The 18,868-nt window shown below is 43.0% G+C and overlaps 1 protein-coding gene across 2 annotated transcripts in view; it reads right to left on the bottom strand.

Annotated features, from left to right (window-relative positions):
* Nucleotides 1-10,513: 10,513 nt before the first annotated feature.
* Cdk14 (cyclin dependent kinase 14) overlaps nt 10,514-18,868 on the bottom strand; it is a 537,826-nt gene continuing 529,471 nt past the window's right edge. For both annotated transcript variants that reach the window (XM_060374042.1, XM_060374041.1), the window contains one exon: nt 10,514-13,864. The gene's annotated coding sequence lies outside the window, so the exon portion shown is untranslated. The remainder of the gene's footprint in view (nt 13,865-18,868) is intronic.

Below are 18,868 nucleotides of genomic sequence, written 5' to 3'. Positions count from 1 at the left end.
CATCATCTCTTGACAGGTATGTCTACGTCATATAAGAAAGCTATCTGAGTAAGCCAATGAGTGGGCCAATGAGTAGCATTCCCCTGTGGTTTCTGCTTCAGTTTCTGCCTGAGTTCTTACTCTGATCTCCCTCAATGATTGTTCCCTGGAAGTGCAAGCTGAAATAAACCCCTTTCTTCTCAGACTGCTTTTGGTCAGTGTTTTATGTCAGCAACAGAAAACAAAGAATAGTACAGGGTTAGGGTATCTTGTATAAGGGATCAGAATACATGACTTGTAATAGACAGTGGCCTGTCTATCCCTGCAATGTGACCACAACATCTATTAAAAGATCAGGTTTAATTATCTTTCCCTTAAAGATAGACTGGCCATGGCGATTTCTGACAAGCTGAATGTGACGTCATAAGGAGCCCCGAGTATGTATAAAAATTATTCAGCTAACCTGTAGCCATCAAGCTTCTGAGAGACCATGTTAAATTAGGGGAATCTTCTCTGGCCCTTCACCACTCAGTTCACTGACCTTCTAAGATCAGGTGTCAACAGCACAGGCTCAGTTGAGCCGCCATCAGATTGCAGCCTGATTTCATTAACTGTTGGAGGTCACAATCACCTGAATAAACTCCCTCGGAAACCATTGAAAGTACGAGATAATGCATGTCCACTTTAAGACACTAAATGCTTAAGGTGATCTATCACGTGGAAACGGATTGCCAGGACAGCAATTCAAACATACTTTGTTCTGTGTGAAGGGAGAATGTCGGAGCTCAGAGATGCTCGGTGTGAATTCTGTGTAATAGCTGCAGGCTTCATTAGCCAATTCTGTTTCTCTCTCACCTTCTCGTTCCTAGTTTTCTCCAATGGACTCCAGACAGTACTTCCTCTGACACGGATGCTTCAGGCTAGGCTTCAGTGATAGGGACCTTTACATTTGTTAATCTCTCTTGAGATTCTAATTCATTCTGGAATTTCTCTGATGTCTACACCAGCACCTGTTGGTCTCACAAGACCACGTCTTTCCCTCCTCAGATCTTCTGAGCACCCCTGCCAGCCCTATATCCAGGCTTCATTTTCAATTTATGCCAACAACGTGCCTCTCGTCTGCTCTTCAGAGTTTAGGCTGCACATAATGGGAACAGATAGAATGTATTTAACAAAACAAAACAAAACAAAACAAACAAACAACAAACAGGGCTGAGGCTTATATAGACCATATCACAGACTGGCGAAGGACTCTTAACTTTGACTTTCAGAACCCACATGGTGTTCAAGAGGAGGTCCCAGGAAAGCAGTGTTACCTTGAATACAACCCACCAAGACTAGAGTAATTTCTGTGTCTGGTGCTCACTGAAATTATTAAGACAGCTTAGCTGGAGGCACACTACTGTCCCCATCCAGAAGGAGGGGTGTGATAGTGAATCTTTGGTCTTTGCTGCAACTCTGAGAAACTGCTGCTTGATTTCTCACTGTTGTTAAATTTGGAAGGATTCCATTATCATTTATGAAAAAAAAAATCACTGTTCTAATAAGGCCTCCCAGAGTCTCGAAGTAACCTTCAGAGGGCGGATAATTTCCTGAGTTAAGCCACCAACACAAAGGTGCCCATTCATAGTCTCTGTCCTGGAGTTTGAATATGAAGCTGACATCATTGTCATTAGTAGCTCAGGGGTTTATTTTGTGGCTTCAGTAGCAGCATTTGCATTATACTTCTGTGGTGCAGCCAAACCCCCAAAGAACCAGGCTGAAATGCCAGCTGCGCCACATACTAACACTATGACCTTGGACTTAACTAATTCACTGTTCAGGCCATCATTGTAGGCTTACACTGTGGGCTTGCACCGGGCTTCCCAGTTGAGGCCTCCCTCCCAACAAAACTGCAGCTGCTGGTCAGAGTCTCAAAGGAGAGAGAGCACCGCTTTAGTCCACATGACAGCATGGGCTGAATATCCTATGTCAGCATTAACCGACGTAGGATGGGCAGTAATGGGGATTCTTAAATGATCCTTTATAGAACACTGCTTCACTATTTCCGTGGTGACTGAGAGCACGCAGCCTCACCTGGATATGGACACAGACACTGAAGGAGGATTCTTCAGCCCTCCTCCCTAGGCTCAGCTTTGTTTCAGCGCCCCAGTGAGCTAAATCAAAACTCACGTGTAACTGTGACATTCATAGTGGATGCGTAAGGGGTGAGTAGTGCTCCCATTACCTTATAGAAAATGAGAAAGAATTGAGAGCTATATGTATTTTTTGTTTGGCTTTGTGAAGATCCAGGGAAGGCCTTTGCCAACAGGATCCTCTCCGTGTGTTTTCTAAGTGCCTAAAGCAAAATTCTCTGTATTGCAAAAAATCAGGGGAGCACAGAATTATGCTAGGTTCAGGCTACAGAAATGAAAGGGAGAAGTCCAGGTGAACTCCCTTGGCAGCTCAGTGTCCTGAGGAATATTATAAAAGCACTGGCCTAGAGGACAAAGGGGTACGTGCTTGCGTGTGTGTGTGTGTGTGTGTGTGTGTGTGTGTGTGTGTGTGTGCGTGCGCGCGCATATGGCAGAGGGTAGCTCTGGGAAAGGCCTGTGTAGGCTGCCCTGGGCAGATCTGTTATTTTAGAAATTGAGAGTCACACTGAATTATGACACTTAGCTTTGGTGGAGAAAATTCAGAAACCTTAGTATTTCTTCTACAGACTCCCAGAGCTGGGGCTGAATTGACAGGGGAGAAGGAAGGCGTGGCATCCAGGGCTACCGTGTGTTTACTTTTGCTCTCTGCCGGAAGACTTTGCCTATGTGTCCCGGGTGACTCTCCTGTGTCTTTCCCAAGCCCAAACCCTGCCTGGAACCTAGGGACGGTATCAGAGCTTCCCTGGTGATTCTGTTAGTTTTACTCGTATCCTTATTGCATGAGCACAACATCTGCACAGTCGTTTCTTCCGTGGAGGCTGAAGGAAGAACAGCATCTCTCCAGTTCACTGCCAGAAGGGCTCAGTTCAGTGTCTGACTCCCAGGAGGCACTTGAGAGATGTTTGCCGAACGTTGTGTAGGCGCCCTACACCAAAGTGATGGTTCTCAAAGCAGAGTGTGACCATGTCATTTCTTTGGCGGGCACCCTTTTCTATGACTTTTCTATGACTCCCTACACTCTGCCCAAAGTTTGGCTGTGAGTCTCAACATCGGCTTCAATCTCTGGCTGGGTAGAGTCTTTCAGAGGACATCTGTGGTAGGCTCCCATCCTGTTCCCTCTCTTCAACTGCTTTCAGTCTCTTTTTTTAATTTTTTACAATTTATTCATTTTGTATCCTGATTGTAGCCACCTCCCTCATATCCTCCCTGGCCCACCCATCCTCTTCCTCCCTGTACCACCTTTCCCTAGCCCACTGAAATGGGGAGACCTCATCCCCTACCACCTGACTCTAGCCTATCAAATTTCATCAGGACTGCCTGGTTCTATGTCCTGGCAAGGCTAAACTGCCAGGGGGAAAGTGAACAAAGAGCAGGAAACCGAGTTCATGGCAGAGAAGACAGCCCCTGTTCCCCTTACTAGGAAACTCATATGGAGACTGAGCTGCCTTCAGACTACATCTGAGCAGGGGTTTAGGTCCTCTCCAGGCATGGTCTTGGTGGTGCGTCCATCTATGCAGGCCACTCTGGGCCCAGATTTTTTTTTTTTATTTTGTTGGTCTCCTTGTGGAGCTCCTGTCCCCTCCAGGTCCTTCTATCCTGCACTTTTCCATAAGACACCCTGTGCTCTGCGGAATGTTTGGTTGTGAGTCTCTGCATGTTTGGCCCTTGTTGAGTGGAACCTTTCAGAGGCCATTTATGGTAGGCTCTCATCCTGTTCCCAGTCTTCTGCTGCATCTGGTGTGTATCCTGTTTGCCATTCTGAATGAAAATTAAGCATCCTCCCTAGCATCCTCCTTGTTATTTAGCTTCTTTAGGTCTGTGGATTGTAATATGGTCATCCTGTATTATATGGCTAATAACTACTTATAAATGAGTATATGGCATGGCTGTCGTTCTGCTTCTGGGTTACATCACTCAGAGTGATCTTTTCTAGTTCCATTCATTTACCTGCAAATTCCATGATTTCCTTGTTTTTAATAGCTGAATAGTATTCCATTGTGTAAATGTACCACAATTTCTGTATCCAGTCTTCAGTTCAGGGGCAGCTAGGTTGTTTCCAGATTCTGGCTATTATGACAGGCACAGATACCCTTATAAAGGAAACCATTTAATTGGGTGGCTTACAGTTTTGGAGGTTTAGTACATTATCATCATGGTGGGAGCACAGCAGAGTGCAGGCAGGCATGGTGCTGGAAAAGTAGGAGAGTTCTGTATTTCGTTATAGTACACTCCTTTACCCTTTCCAGTTCGTTCATATTTACGTCTTGCTCAGACAAAGTCTCTAAAAGATCTTTTGATTATCTCATGGCTTTATTTCAAGCAGAAATCCTTCCGTGCTCTCGCCCCATCTTCTTAACAATGTGGCTTCCAATATGGTCATGTTGCATGAAGATGTTAAGACAGGAAAGGATACAGAAATCCTTATCGTCTGCTATGGTGCAATCATGCAAGTTCATGTTCAGATTCTACTGGTTAATACTCAGCCACTCAGCCACACCTGGACAGTACAAGGATGTGTATGTGAAGTATGATCCATATGTTCTAGTCCTAAAGGAAAACAAAATACGTTTGCAGTCTTTACCATACTCTATGAATCAAGGGAGGGAAGAATAAAGAAAAAAATAGAAATAAAGAGAAAAGGATGATAAGGGTGAATCTATTAGGTATTTTTCTATTGCTGTGTTAAAACACTATAGTCAAGGAACCATATAGAAGGGATGGTTTAATTGGAATTACAGTTCCAAAAGGCTTAAGAGTCCATGTTGGCAGCTAGCGGCAGACAGTGTCAAGAGAAGGAGTGCTAAGGAGTTCACATCTTGAACCATAAGCATGAAGCAAAAAAAGCAAACTGGGAGTAGGACAAGGCCTTAAGCTCTCAAAGCACATAACCAGTGACATCTTCCTCCAGCAAGGCCATACCTTCTAAGCCCAGACAGCACTACCAACCAGGAATCAAGTATTCAGATGCTAGAACCTACTGGGGACAGTTTTCATTCAAACCACTAGAGTGACCTAACAGGAAGAATAGATGGGCTTGTGTGTGTTTATAAAGGAAATGGTAGGAAAGGTGAGACTTAAGGGATGTGAAGGATGGAGTCAGAGGAGGAGGTGAGAAGCTGAGAAGAGAAACAGGGAAAAGTATTCAGCATTCCCTAGTGCTGAAAGACTAGCTAAATAAGAGGCAATGTGGAAAAAATGTAGAGAAGAAATGCAGGTCGGGGGTGGGGCGTTTATTGGGAACATGATGCCATTTACATATAGCTTGAAGCGCAGCCTGAAGGAGAATTATGAACAAGTTTGCTTGTGTGCATCACAGTCGATTTGCTGAACATCGTCTTCAGGTGGAGAGGATCAAGGACACCTGAGAGCGAAGCAAGCAAACCCACCGGAAAGTGTATGAAGTGCAGAGACATGGCTGCTCCGTGCAATCACCAGCAGAGATTTCAGAAAGCACCTGGGCTCCCGTTCCTCCACTGCAAGGCAGTCAGGCTATTTGGAAAGCCCTCCAAGTGACTGTGGCAGCCAGGCTTGGAGGAGCCAAGGTCTCCATGCACAAAGATCAGTTCTCATGTCCAGAAAGTACCTCACATATAACCCAGTATCACTGCATAAATTATACATATACGAACAGTCTTTGAAGTCTCTCTTTTCCTAGAAAGGAAAACGATTTCCCCATTTGTCTTATTTAAGCTGCACTATCTTTTAAAATCTGCCAACCAGCTGCAATGCCCTGGGTACCATTTTTAGTCACAAGGACATAGAGATTAAAAAGAAACCCGAATGTTATTATTTTTGAAATGATTTTGGACATGAGAGGGGGCAGTGGATGTTTTGGTGAGAAACTCCAAGACAACAATTCTAAGAGCAAATCTGGTCTTGGTCATTATGAAGGCATATTTCAAAGTGACAGCCTGGAATGCATTAAGATTTTATTAGCTGGGTTTGTATCTTAAGGACTTCGAAACATGGATCTTCGTTTTTCACTCTGATCCTGGGTCCTGTAAATGTTACAGCTGGTCCTTATCTTCCCCCTCACCAGGGCTGCCTTCTAAACCCCAGCTTCTTTAACTGTAGTCTGTGACCCCATTTGGGACCTTGAAAACTAGGGTCCCTCAAACTTGGCACTAGTATTAGTTTTCCGAGTATTGGTCAAAAATTATGTCAAAAGCATTGAGTAAATCTAAGATGTCTCTGGCAGTGATATATATCTCCACTGCAGCCTCAGTTACAGATGGGTGTGTACTTTGTATGGCAAATGCTACCATGTCCTCCAGTGCCAATGACTGACATCTTGAGACAAATGCATTTGATGAACTATACTTTTTTTTTTTAACTATACCCAGAAGACTTTCTGTTATTTTAGAGCCACATGGTTTCATTATGGAAAAGACACTTTTAAGGGTCTGGAGAAATGGCTTAGTAGGTAAGAGCATAGTGTGTAAGAGCACGTATTGTTCTTCCAGCGGACCAGGTTTGGATCTCAGAATCTACATGATGGCTAACAACTGTCTGTAACTCCAGTTCCAGAGGACCTGTCTCCCTCTTCTATCTTCCTGGGACCTGCATGCAAACGCATGCAAAGCAGACATACCTGTAAAATTAAAAAGAAAAATTTAAAGAACTTTTTAATAATTTCCTGCCATCATTCTTTAACATGTAAGTATAAAATGAGCACGTTTAGAATGTGTTAAGAATATTTGCTTTTGGCAATTGCCTCCATGTTGCTAATTTGAGTTTCATGAAAAATTGTTAAATTTTGCTTTGGGATTAGGACAGACTCTAATTTCTGAGGTGGCACTGTCCTTAGCATTGGCAATAGTAAAATAAAAATACTGGGATCTGAAAATCATTGAGGATGCTCTGTGTCCTTTAGTATCAATTATTCTTCTAAAGTGTACTTCTCTCTGTAAAAATAGCTAAGCAAGATGGCTACAGTGATGCATGCCTGTAATCCCAGCACTCAGGGAGGCAGAGGCAGGCAGACCCCTCTGAGTTCAAGGCCATCCTGGTCTACAAAGTGAGTCCAGGACAGCCAAGGCTACACAGAGAAACCCTATCTTCAGAAAGAAACAAACAAACAAACAAAGAAAGAAAAAGTAGTAACATTCATCTCACTAGCATGCTAATTCCCTTTTGATTCTAATAAAAGGTACAATTATTTTTATACCCCCAAATTTTTAAATTTCAATTGAATTTTAATTTTCAATTAAAAATTTCAGCATTTATTTGTTGTGTCTGTGTATGCAATAGCATGCACCGTGGCTGGCATTTGGAGGTCAGAGGACAATTTAAGAGAGCTGAATCTCGCCTCCCTCATATGAGGTCCACGCACCAAATTCAGGCTGTCAGGCTTGGCTACATGTACCTCTGTCAGCCAAGCCACCTATCCTGCCCTAAAAGAAACTTACTTATGATGTACTATGAACAAATGTTGGATTACATTTTATATACTTACATGTCCAGGGCACTGTAAACATTTTTTTCCACATAAAAAGGGGTGGCAAATGAATAAAAAAAGTTTAGGAAAGCTGCTTAAATGATAGGTTCTACATGAAGTACAAATAAGGAGACTAATTGCCATTCCCAGGAATGAGAAAATTAACTTCATCCTAAACCAGCATGAACAAACTGTAGTCCATAGGGCACTTCCTACCCAAAATATTTTCTCTATGATCTGTCTATTAAACATTGAATATATACATACACACATATATATATATTTACTTAAAAATTTATTTTAATTTTTTTCATGAGTACTTTGCTTGGATGCATATATGTGTAGTGTGTGAATACCCAGTACCCACAGAAGCCAGGAAAGAGTCGCATGCCCTAGAACTGGAGTTGCAGATAATGGTCAGCCTCCGTGTGGGTGTTCTGGGGACCAGTCCTCTGCAAGAACAGCATGTGAAAATTACATAAACCCCAAGTCTGAGTGTGCAGAACACTGCAAACGTGTTTTGTTCACGGCCGCTTTCTCACTACATTGGCCGAGTGGGTAGCTGTGGCATATTTGAATAGGCTGGGAGTCAGAAGTTTTCCTCTCTGGCCCATGCAAGTGCCACCTGTCCCCACAGTGGACCACAGGCAGGAAGAAAAAAGAAGTCTACCAGTTCCCACGCTGGCTGCACAATACAATCACCTGTTGAGTTCTCAAAACAAATCAGTGCCAGGTCCCCACCCTCAATAGTTCTAGAATGAATTGGTTTGGGGTGGAGGTGCTTTCAAAACTTCCTGCTCATCCCAACAACAGCCGGGGCTGAAAGCCACTGGACTAGCAATGGACTGCATGAAGTTCTGAGTTTCTCAGGAAAGCTAGTCCCCATGTCTGCTGTGGACTGCACAGTCTTTCGTCTAAGGAAGCGAGGCAGTTACTGAGGCTATAGGGGGAGAGAGAGACATTATTGTTTCTCACCATAGTACTGAGCTTCTCTCTGCCCGTGGACATGTCCCTCTGCTTCTCAGGACTGTGTGCGTGTGTCCAGCAAGGCCCCTAGGGCTGCAGAGCACATACCTTTGCAGGGAGCCCTGCTGGTTCCCTTCTCAGGATACACCCCAACAGGCAACCTTTACTCTGTCTTTGTAGTAGGTCTTCTATAATTATTGGTAGTCTCACAGGGAAGCGGGGGAAAAGACAACTTTATCAGAATCCCAGTCTCAGCTAGCTCCGTCAGCACCGTTGGCACAGGATGGCTCCGGGGCTGCAAGGCTGCTCTGAGCTATTATTGTGCCTGGCTCCTTCTCAGCACGACTCAACGCAGACAATACAGCATACAGCGAGCGTGGGGGATGAGCAGTAAATACAAGGTTTTGGATTTTCTTTTTTTTTTTTTTTTAATCTTGTCAGTTTTTTCCCTGATTTGTGTCCTTTATCCTAGCCCCTCTGCTATATAAGCTGCTCAAAGCTAATGCCCATAACGCCACCACCCACTGGTAGCAGCAGGCTGCTGGGCCACTGTGGGGTTCTCATTGCAGTCATTGCAGTCTCATTACAATGCCTGCCATTATTCAGCAACTGTACGTGTTAACCCAGTGGCAGAAGGTTGCTCAAACACCTTCCCCTCTGGTTTCTCTACATTCTGGGGGCTGACAGCAATGGCAAGAGTGCTGTCCCCCAGACTCTTAACTGCCTGGCTCAGACAGCATGCATCACATCTTGCCACACATCCCATGAAAATAGCCTTCTGCTGAAAAAAGAAGGAATGCTGGGTAATTATGGAACTCAGATGGTGCTTGACATCTCTGCCACCACATTGGAAAGTTTAAAATATTTCTCAGATGTGTTTCTTTGACTTCTGTAAGAGTCCAGTAATTCATCCCCCCCCACTTTGTTTGTTTAGAGCTACCATGACTAAACCAATGCTGGCCTACAGTCAAGCTCTACAATGTATGCTAGCTGCTGAGGCTGCTGGGAATGACTCCCAACAGAGGCCACACAGCTGTTTGGAAGGGAAAGATGACCTACCCTATGTTTTGCTTCTTTGAAACACCTCTGTAGAACTTCTTCCTTTTACACTTGATGACTCTAGTTGCTCTTCACGATAGCTTATGGATACCCAAATTTGCAAACTATTGCTACTTTGGTTATTGTGAAGTCTACCTGTATACCATGCCCTATCTCAGCATACAGAGGCAATGGTAGCAACTGTCTCAAAATGAATTTGCCCTTAGCACAGGTACTTCTGTGCTTTACAGACAACCATAGATGCAGCTGGGTGCTGAGAAGCAGTGGTCCCCATGAGCTGTTCTTGTGTGGAACACACATAGGCTGAGAAACGGCATTATTTAACCACGGAAATGTGACTCTGTGGAGGACTGAAAACCAGGAAACCCAGTGGCTCCAGAAGAGCAAAGGAAGGAGAGAGCCCGCTGCTTTTGGTGGGGATGGTTCTGCACACAGGAAGCCAGGATGCCTGCTAGTCTTGTTAAGTGGAAGGCAGGCTTGTGAACACTTTCAAATCACCAAATGCCCTCTGCGTGCTGTCATCTGTATTTGTCATGACCCTTACTGATGACTTGCCAAAGTGTGTGGGTGTGAGATACGAGGAAGGTCAGAGAAAAGGGGGTAACAGATGAATATGACTGCAATTAACAACGAGATAGGCTCCAAATGCATGCGGCAGAACGTGTGGGTAACCTGGGCACAGGGCCACCGGAAGCCTGGCAGCTTACAGTTTTGCCTAACAGGGACCCCGGGGTTGCTCCCAAATTTTGGCACAGCAGAGAAAGAGGATGGCTTACAAGATTTCCAGGACCCTCCAGGAACATACTTGTCCCCCTATATGGCGCATCTGCTCTCCTGTTTTACTTTTTCAGAAGGGCTTTGTTGAGTCTTGCGCTCTCACTTCTTTGAGACGGCACAGGGCTTCACTGCGCACATACGACTATGTACCAAGATGATCTGCAGATTCGGCTATACTTTATTCCATATCATGTTACAGAAAACAACAATGACAGCTGACAAACCATTACATCCTTCATAATACAGACAAGTAACAACTGTCAACACATATGCAACATGTGATGTTCCATTCTCCTTGCTATGTGCCGTGTGAAGCATAATGGATATCTGAGGTACTAACCGCATTAAAAAGTATACATCTCAGTGCATCATATAAACAAAGGGGGAGGGGAGAGAAAAAGAAATGAGAACAGAATTGAAAGCCCACTCACAAAGAACGTAGATTTTTTTTTGTTTGTTTGTGCCTCTAATATATGCTGCTGTGAAAGGGGGCGGTGAGAACAGGAAATTGCTTATTTCATTTGAGATTTAAAAATTTTTTTCAGTTTGGTATATGAGGAAACTGAAAACTAACATACAGTTTCCTCTGTCTACAAGCCAGGAACGGAGAAGGAAGTTATGCACAATTATGCAGCATATTTCTATGTATAGGGGCAGGCAATGATCTACCCCAGTATGTACAGCCTAAACATCCTCTTATATAACAAAAGATTACAAACCCAGGAATATTCACAGATGGGTGTCCGCTATGGACGCATACACAGGGAACTGATTACAGTGGCTGTCATATACACACTGAAGAAAGGGTAGCAAGAGCCCCTGGTTTTCCCACAATCCACGAGCTCCCTTGGAAACTTTTCTAGTCACTTGAGAGCTAGAAACAAATTCTCATCCGTGCATGGTGGGTAGACAGCTGCCCCTGTCTTATACCTCTAAATTTTTGCCTAGTACAACAGATGTATTTTCGTGACCTATTGTCTTGTAATTCTTAATTAATTAAAATGTTCTCCTTAAGAAGTTGGAAACGAAGTCCCATACTTCCTTTCCAAATACTGTGTGCAGTGAGGTTGAGTTGATACAATTGCCATGCCAAGGTGTTCATGCTACTCTTACCAGCTGTCCAAACTCAAGCTTTTCCTTCATAGAAAAATAATCTCACCAAACATTCCAGCGCTTTCTCGACAGTATAACAACATGTTAATGAACGCAGTCTGTACTGGTTTTCAAGACGCCCTCAGAGAGGGCAGGAGAGACAAGCAGGGGAAGGGGGTATGCCTGTGCTGGGTGGGAGCAGACACTTTGGATTTTCCTTCCTTGATGACAAGCACAGGAAACTGAAACCCTTTTAACCTGAGAGGTATGCCTGTCCTGAGGCAGACCCCACACTGAGCAGTGCTTTGTCTTACTTCCCAGGAGAAGCTGTCTAGACAAGGGTATGGGTCTCTAGTTGCTTTTACATTCTTATTGAAACCTTTCAACATTAGCGTGGAGTTCCTGACGTATACTTAGTGAAATATAAACATGTTGCCTTTCCCTACCAGATGAATGAGGGATTCTAAGCAAATCACAGGGGAGGCTGTTGTTAATTACACACAAGGTTTTCACCCCACTTAAAGAACTCCCAATTTAATTATACTTTAAATCAAAATACCTGCAAAGTCTTCCCACCGAAGGAATGTACAAGAGAGATGAAAATGGTTCCCAGGTAGCAAACAGTAAACATTGTCACCGTTGGTGTCTTTTGCTTTCTTACAGATCATTCAGTAAGCGATTCCTTGATTCTGAGATTGCAGTGAGCGATCCCACTGAATAGACGAGAGGATGGGTTATGCCTGTTACTCAGAGACAACCCCTTTGAAAGTTTAGGAACGTGGATCTACTTCCAGAGTGGCTGGGTTTGACTACCCAGAAGCATTTCCCTCATCCGAGAGCCAGAAAGCCCTTGTCAAACTGGATCCTAATTCCTAGTCTTGATCCTAAAAATGTGTGGCACATTTCAAGCTTGTAGTTTGTTTTTTTTTTTTCTTTCCCTCTTTCTCAAGAGGAGTAAAACATAGAACAATGCGCACAGATGCGTTTCCATGGAGATTTATGTCAGGAGGAGCAAAGGGCATGCGTCACATGAGCTTTGCTAACTGCCCCTTGGGCCCAGCTTTACTGGGATTGTGTAGTGAATCTGGCTGAGGACGTGGCCTGCACCGGGCAGCTGCCCCCAGATCAGGGTGCACTGTATGCTTACAGCAGCCCTCTCTCCCAGTGGCACAGACTTCCCTTCATCCTGCAAGGTCCCAGAGATCCTTAAAACAAGGGAAGCTGGGCCTTTCTTTGCTGTTTATATTTTTAAAGCAAAATTCCCGCATGGCTTGTAAGATCTGCCATTGAAAAGTTATTACGGGAGACTGGTTTAAAGTTTGGTACCCAGTGATGCCTTCTGAAACACTTGGAATGTTTCTGAACAATCAAATTCAAAGGGTGTTTTTGTGTAAGTGAGCAAACCTTTCATTCTGGATGATTTTTAAATTTGCTTTTTAAGCATTAATCAGCCAACACTATTATCGGGACTCACCGTGACAGAAAGATGGTTTTTGCACCCAAGTATTAATATGATGTTCCTAACTATTTTCTCCAATTTAAAAATACAGAGCATAGCAGAGTTGATGAAAAAAAAATGATGACAAGACCCAGAACACATGTAAAAAGTTGCCTTGCTTTCTACAGGCTAATTTAAAAAAAAAAAACAAAAAACAAAAGTCAGCCTTCATTCATCCCTGACTTTGCCCTTTGTGCTTGTCTCTACCTACAACCTGCTCAGAAACAGTCATGCTATTGGAAATGCTAAGCAGATTCTGATCTTCTGTGTAAATGTGTGGACCTTTCCAAGAAAAAAGAAAACCCCCACATTTCCAAACCTCCTCATAGGTAAGCAACAGATAGGTCCCCACTGTCTGGGGCCATGCTGTCTAGTCAGTCAGAAAACATGGGGTTTGTTTTAGCAAAAAGAATGTCCTTCCTGGTGGTTGCAGAATGTCCTCCGCTCTCAAAGAAAACACACATTGTTTCATGCCACTGTGTGGCTTTCAAGTGCAGACATTACTGAGGAAGTGTGAACACCAAATGTGTTGTCTTAATGTGTTTAAGACATGGCTGCTGAAAGCATTAAAAAAAAAAAAAAAACCTTCACAGAGACACTGTGTGGCAGAGGGAAATCAAACAGAATCAGACACAAAAGACTGAAAAGAATGCATGCCATGTATCAGTAAGCAAAGCTTAATCTTCACATAGTTCTTGGAAATCACAAGGTATCCAAATGCGTGCAAGGTTTTAAATAAATTGCAGAGAAAACAGGGTCTTGCCAGCTTCAATTTTCTTGTAAGTGAGATCCACCCGCAGGGAACAGAAGGGAACTGATCCAGGAGCCCTTTGCACTGTTGGCCACTTCATTAGTGTTTTTTAATTTAATTTTTAAAAATTTCTTCTTCTTTTTTCTTCCCAGAATGATGACAACTTAATCCTGGAAGAAGGAAAAGAGAAAATTGTTACATTAAGAAAAAAAAAAAAAAAACTTACATCATTCATTTTTTTTTTCTAAATTACTTGAGACATTAAAATTGGCCAGGCCAAATTAAGGCCACTGCTCTTCTCTGCAGCTATACCGAGTTCCTACATTTGAGGTAGAACAATTTCCTTTATGAAAACATTTCTTAAATATGATAAACAAATGCCCGACTGTATTTTCTTCCCTTGGAATACTGTAATTTTATGAATCTAAATGGGCTAAATTCCTCTTGGACTATTTAGGAAAAGTACACCCAGCTAAATGCCTTCCCTAAACTATTAGAGGCCAATGCTGGTCTTAAGTGCTTGAAGCACCATATAGACCATTAGAAGGGCAGACCATCATTTTTATTTTATTTTTCTGAACACAAAAGAAAAAAAAAATGAATTACAGACATGCCTTTAAAAATCAGCCATATAATTTCTTGGTTGCCTATCATTAGTTACGTTAGGTTCATCGGAATGAAAGTGGGCCAGCGTGACCTGAACTGGCCCCCTTTTCCAACATTTTTTTTTAAAGCTCCTATTTGCCTTTGTTTGTTTAGTTAGGAAAAGTGTGGGACTCCCAAGTTCAAGTCCCACAATTTAAGGAGTTGATGAATCCATTTCACTCCATACTGGAAGCCATTTGTCAACTAGGCTTATGATGGTGTTCCTGGTCGGGCTTGCCTGTCATCACCTACAGGAACATCTTGTCATCCTGCTGGACACAGAGGAAATGTTGGCCAAAACTGCTCAGATTTGACCTTTCAGAGACTTCACATGTACATACACGTGCTTCTCCCATCGGCTATAGTGTTGAGGTCATTCCCTGCCTGGCAGTGACTGAGCCGTGCCTAAACCAAGAGTGCAAAAAGTCCCATTCTTAGATAGAAGATTCATCAGAACAAAACATCCCTATCCTCTACTGATCTTTACTTCCTCTGATGAATTTTCAGAATCTTAACCTCCCCTCCAGTTGTTTTTTTTTTTTTTTTTTTTTTTTTTTTTTAAATGGGGGTGGAATTCATATAACACAAAATCAGCCATTTCAAGGTGTATAATTTGGTGGCACAATTCTGGACAGCCATCTTCTGTAGATGACTTCAAAACATATCATAACTTTCAAAGGAGACTCAACACCACTGACAGCACCAACTGTCTTTCTGACCCTGTGGTGTCACCTATTCTGAATAGTTCCTCTAAGAGGAATCAGGCAACATATGACCTTTGGCACCTGGCAGCTCTCGACTATCGCGGCAGTTTTGAGGTTCTCCATGTTGCGGTGTACATCAGCAATTCATTATTTTCTAAAATGCCCAGGTAACGTCTCAAATTTTTGCCTACACCACATGGTCCCCATCTATTCATCAGTTAATATGGACCTGAGTTCTATCACCCTGTGGTTACTGTAAATACTTTTACTCTCAAGACTGAGGCGATGTTTGCTCCAATTCCTGAGTTAAATTCTTTGGGTTGTACACTTGGGGGGGGGGTGATTCCAGGACGAAACAGAAGTTCTGCTTTTAGAGCATTTACTTACTTACGGTAAAGAAGCACTCCAATTTCGCCATTCTCAGGTCACCAATTTTTTTTTCCTTACTTTTTTAACTATAGTTATTCTTCTATGGCAAACTGACTTACTTGTCCTAATGGTTGGTGGTGATGAACACATTTCTATGAGCTCATCTGCCATATGGAGAACTTCTTTTGGGGAAACATCTATTCAAGCCTTTTCCTCACTTTATAATTCATTTTGCCTATGCTGCTAAGTTGCACCTCTTGGTGTACCTGGGCACATCTTCAGATACACAACTTGAGAATAACCTTCTAGAATGGATTGCCAATGACTACATTCTTTGGATTTTGATGAGATTCAAAATATGTATTTTTTTACTTCATTGCTCATACTTTTGGTGTCACACTTAAAAATGCATAGCGAAATCCAAGGTTATAAGGATTATATCCTAAGGTTTATTCTATGGTTTTCTACAGTTAAAGTTATTTATTTATTTATTTATTACTAATTTTATGTGCTTTGGGTATGGCATGAGGTAGGGTTTGCCTTCTGTTCTTCAGAGTTCTCTGCAATCTGACTAGATGGAATGTAAAACAAAGTGTTTCTATCACGTTTCTAGAGAGGTCTTGGTATGGACGGATGCTACAAATAAGCCCCTTGCTACCTCCAAATCCCAACTCATCCACTTTTGTTTTTTTCAATGTTTGCTGTTCTACGCCGTATTCTCTATCCACGGGAATCCACCCCCTTACCTCTGCCCAGAGGCACCTTTATTAAGCCTTGTCTGAAACGTGTCACAACTGTAGCACAAGCAATTACATGGAACAGCCCCTAGGGCTCTACCCACAACTCTTCCTTCTAGAGAAATAAAGCAAACGGCGGCACTTTTCTCCATCTGCATTGTTATGTAAGCACATGTTCTGAGCTATGCATAAAAAATCCTCCTTGAGATCAAGGAGAGAGGCCACTTGTCTCCACAGTATTTCAAGGACACTTTTTATTTCAAGCATCCTTGTCCAGTCTCTACCCCACTATCCCAGTTCTGACCATTGTATCAAGCAGATGACAGAGGTGTCCTTTTCATCCCATGAACCTCAGGCAGGATGGTATTCCAACTCTCCCAACTCCTCTGGCTGTTGTCATCCGGCGCCTGCCCAGCCATTGAGCCCTTCGGACCCTTTCCAAACGAATCAGTCTTTGCAGTTCCCTTCCCTCATATCACTTAAATCAACAGACTGGAGACCTGGTGTCCAAGCTGACATCCTGAGGGAGACACTTAGTCCCTCTTGCTATGTTTTCTTTGAGGGAGCAAGCTAAAGATGCATGTGGCACAATCATATCACTGATTAAACCACTGTGAACCCAGAGCATGGCACAGGCATAGCTCAGGCACACAGTAAGCAGTTAATGAAGAGCAAGAAATGAAAAGGAAGAGCCTGAAAACATGGGTGGGAATGACACATTTACTGACGAGAAACAGCTCTGTGCCATGGCTTGCTCGTGTTGCTGAGACAGCTGGTACCAAGCAGCTATTTCAGCCACAGTGCCAGTTACTTGGCTTGGTATAGAGGAGAAGGCTATTGATAAACACCACCACTCAAGAATGGTAGGCAGGATTTATTCTTTGGTATAAGAAAAATCACTACACTCCAATATAAAACCAATAGACTCCACTATATCATATTCAAAAGGAATGATTTGTTCTCCAATATATGTGACTTCATATAACAATAAATTTTGTTGACATTATACACTTTACTATCCTCTTGACTACATTTAAGGCATTTTATGCACACTGATACTATTTATTTGGACTTGCATTGCCCTGATTCTTATCGCATCTATAGGAGACTCACATATGCCTAACTAAGGTATAGAAGAATTAGATAGTAAGGGCCAATACACACCTGTAATGATTGGCCAGTAAATGGTCAATACAGTGGCTTTGGCGAGTCCATTACTCAGCTTTGGGTTTTGACATTTACTGGGAGAGTCTAAGAATAAGAAAATAGAGGAGGTGCCAATGACAGTATGCCTTCTATCTCTGTGGGATGACTCTGAACAGCTCATATTGTGCCAGCGACACTGCCGGATGCTTCTCCAGAGCACAGGATGCCCCTCCTCTCGCCTTGGGAATTGTTAGCTTCAAGATTTACAGAAAGCAATAAACACATTTTTGGAAATCTCAAGTATTTCATGGGTGGGGATTTAGACGGAAGGAATGGGATGCTATGACAGGCAAGTAAAATATGATGCAAATGTAAATCTCCCTCCTGCATTTGATTGTTAATTAAAACACATCACACGCACAATACAAATGAACAGTGACTATGAATAAGTTGAACGGCTGGCAGGCACGGCCCCTCCTAGGTATGTAAATCATGAGACAGGTGGGTGCCGTTTCTATCTAGTGCTCGGCTTTCACAATGAGCTTTTTCCTAAAATGAATGTTTTACAGAAGAAATTGGATTCAATTGATAAAATCCTTATTCAGAAGTATCCACATAGAGCTTCTTGGCTATAAATATTAATTAATTGGATCGCTGGTACCCATAATGCAACTTTGTTCTGACCCGTGTGCCCTATGAACTAGATATTTTTTGGATTCAATTTTCTTAAAACCAACTGTCACGTCATGTGATGGAGGAGATGAGAAATGAAAATGAGGAGCCCCGCTGTGCAGGTGGGTGACCTGTGGGAGAGAGTCCGCCTGGTAGGATTTTTACACCAACCATCAGACACAGACCAATTGATTAGATCATCTCATACCCGCCACCAACTAGGCTCAAGAGACTAATTAGGGAGAGTACTGCCTGCGCGGGCACCCCATTGACACCTAATTTGCTCAGCCAAAGCCTTTGGGGAAAATGTATTATCCTCTGCAGCTGCACTTCATGCATTTCTGATTGGAGGCAGAAGCAAGGAGAGCTTCGTCACTCTTTTGAGCAGGCTGAAGGTAGAAGCCCTTAAGTGCTAAATGCGAGCAAACAGACTCAAATTAAAAACAGGCCAGGCTCTTTCTGATTCCCTCTGTGCTCCCTGATAAATCTTTGTGTGTACATTCACACACCACTACACACATGCGTGCCGTTTACACGCCGGAGGGAGAGCGGAACCAAGGCCCCAGCTCAGGGCGTTCTGATGTGATCAGATGGCCTGTGCTTCGTGCTGCCCAATTTACCCTCTCCAACGGTGGTTTTGTGTTTATTTTTGTTGTGGGATCTGCCAACCCCCACCCAGCCACCCGGTCTGCTCATTGTCCCTCCTCAAAGTATTCTCTACAGGAAGATTTAAACAAACATTTTCCTCTAAGCCTCACTGGAGAAAAGTAATTATTTTTCAAGATTAAAAGAAAATTATTATTATTCAAAAATCAAAACAACTCTATGTTTTCCTTTAATCACTTAAGTCACGGACAGGATGGTCTCGGGTTGTAGGTGTGGCCGAGGGGTGACTGGCTCA

Source organism: Meriones unguiculatus, chromosome 21 (genome assembly GCF_030254825.1).
Source record: "Meriones unguiculatus strain TT.TT164.6M chromosome 21, Bangor_MerUng_6.1, whole genome shotgun sequence".
Lineage (NCBI taxonomy): Eukaryota > Metazoa > Chordata > Mammalia > Rodentia > Muridae > Meriones > Meriones unguiculatus.
The sequence above is the reverse complement of the archived record's forward strand: the minus strand, read 5'-3'. Positions and strand labels throughout refer to the sequence as shown.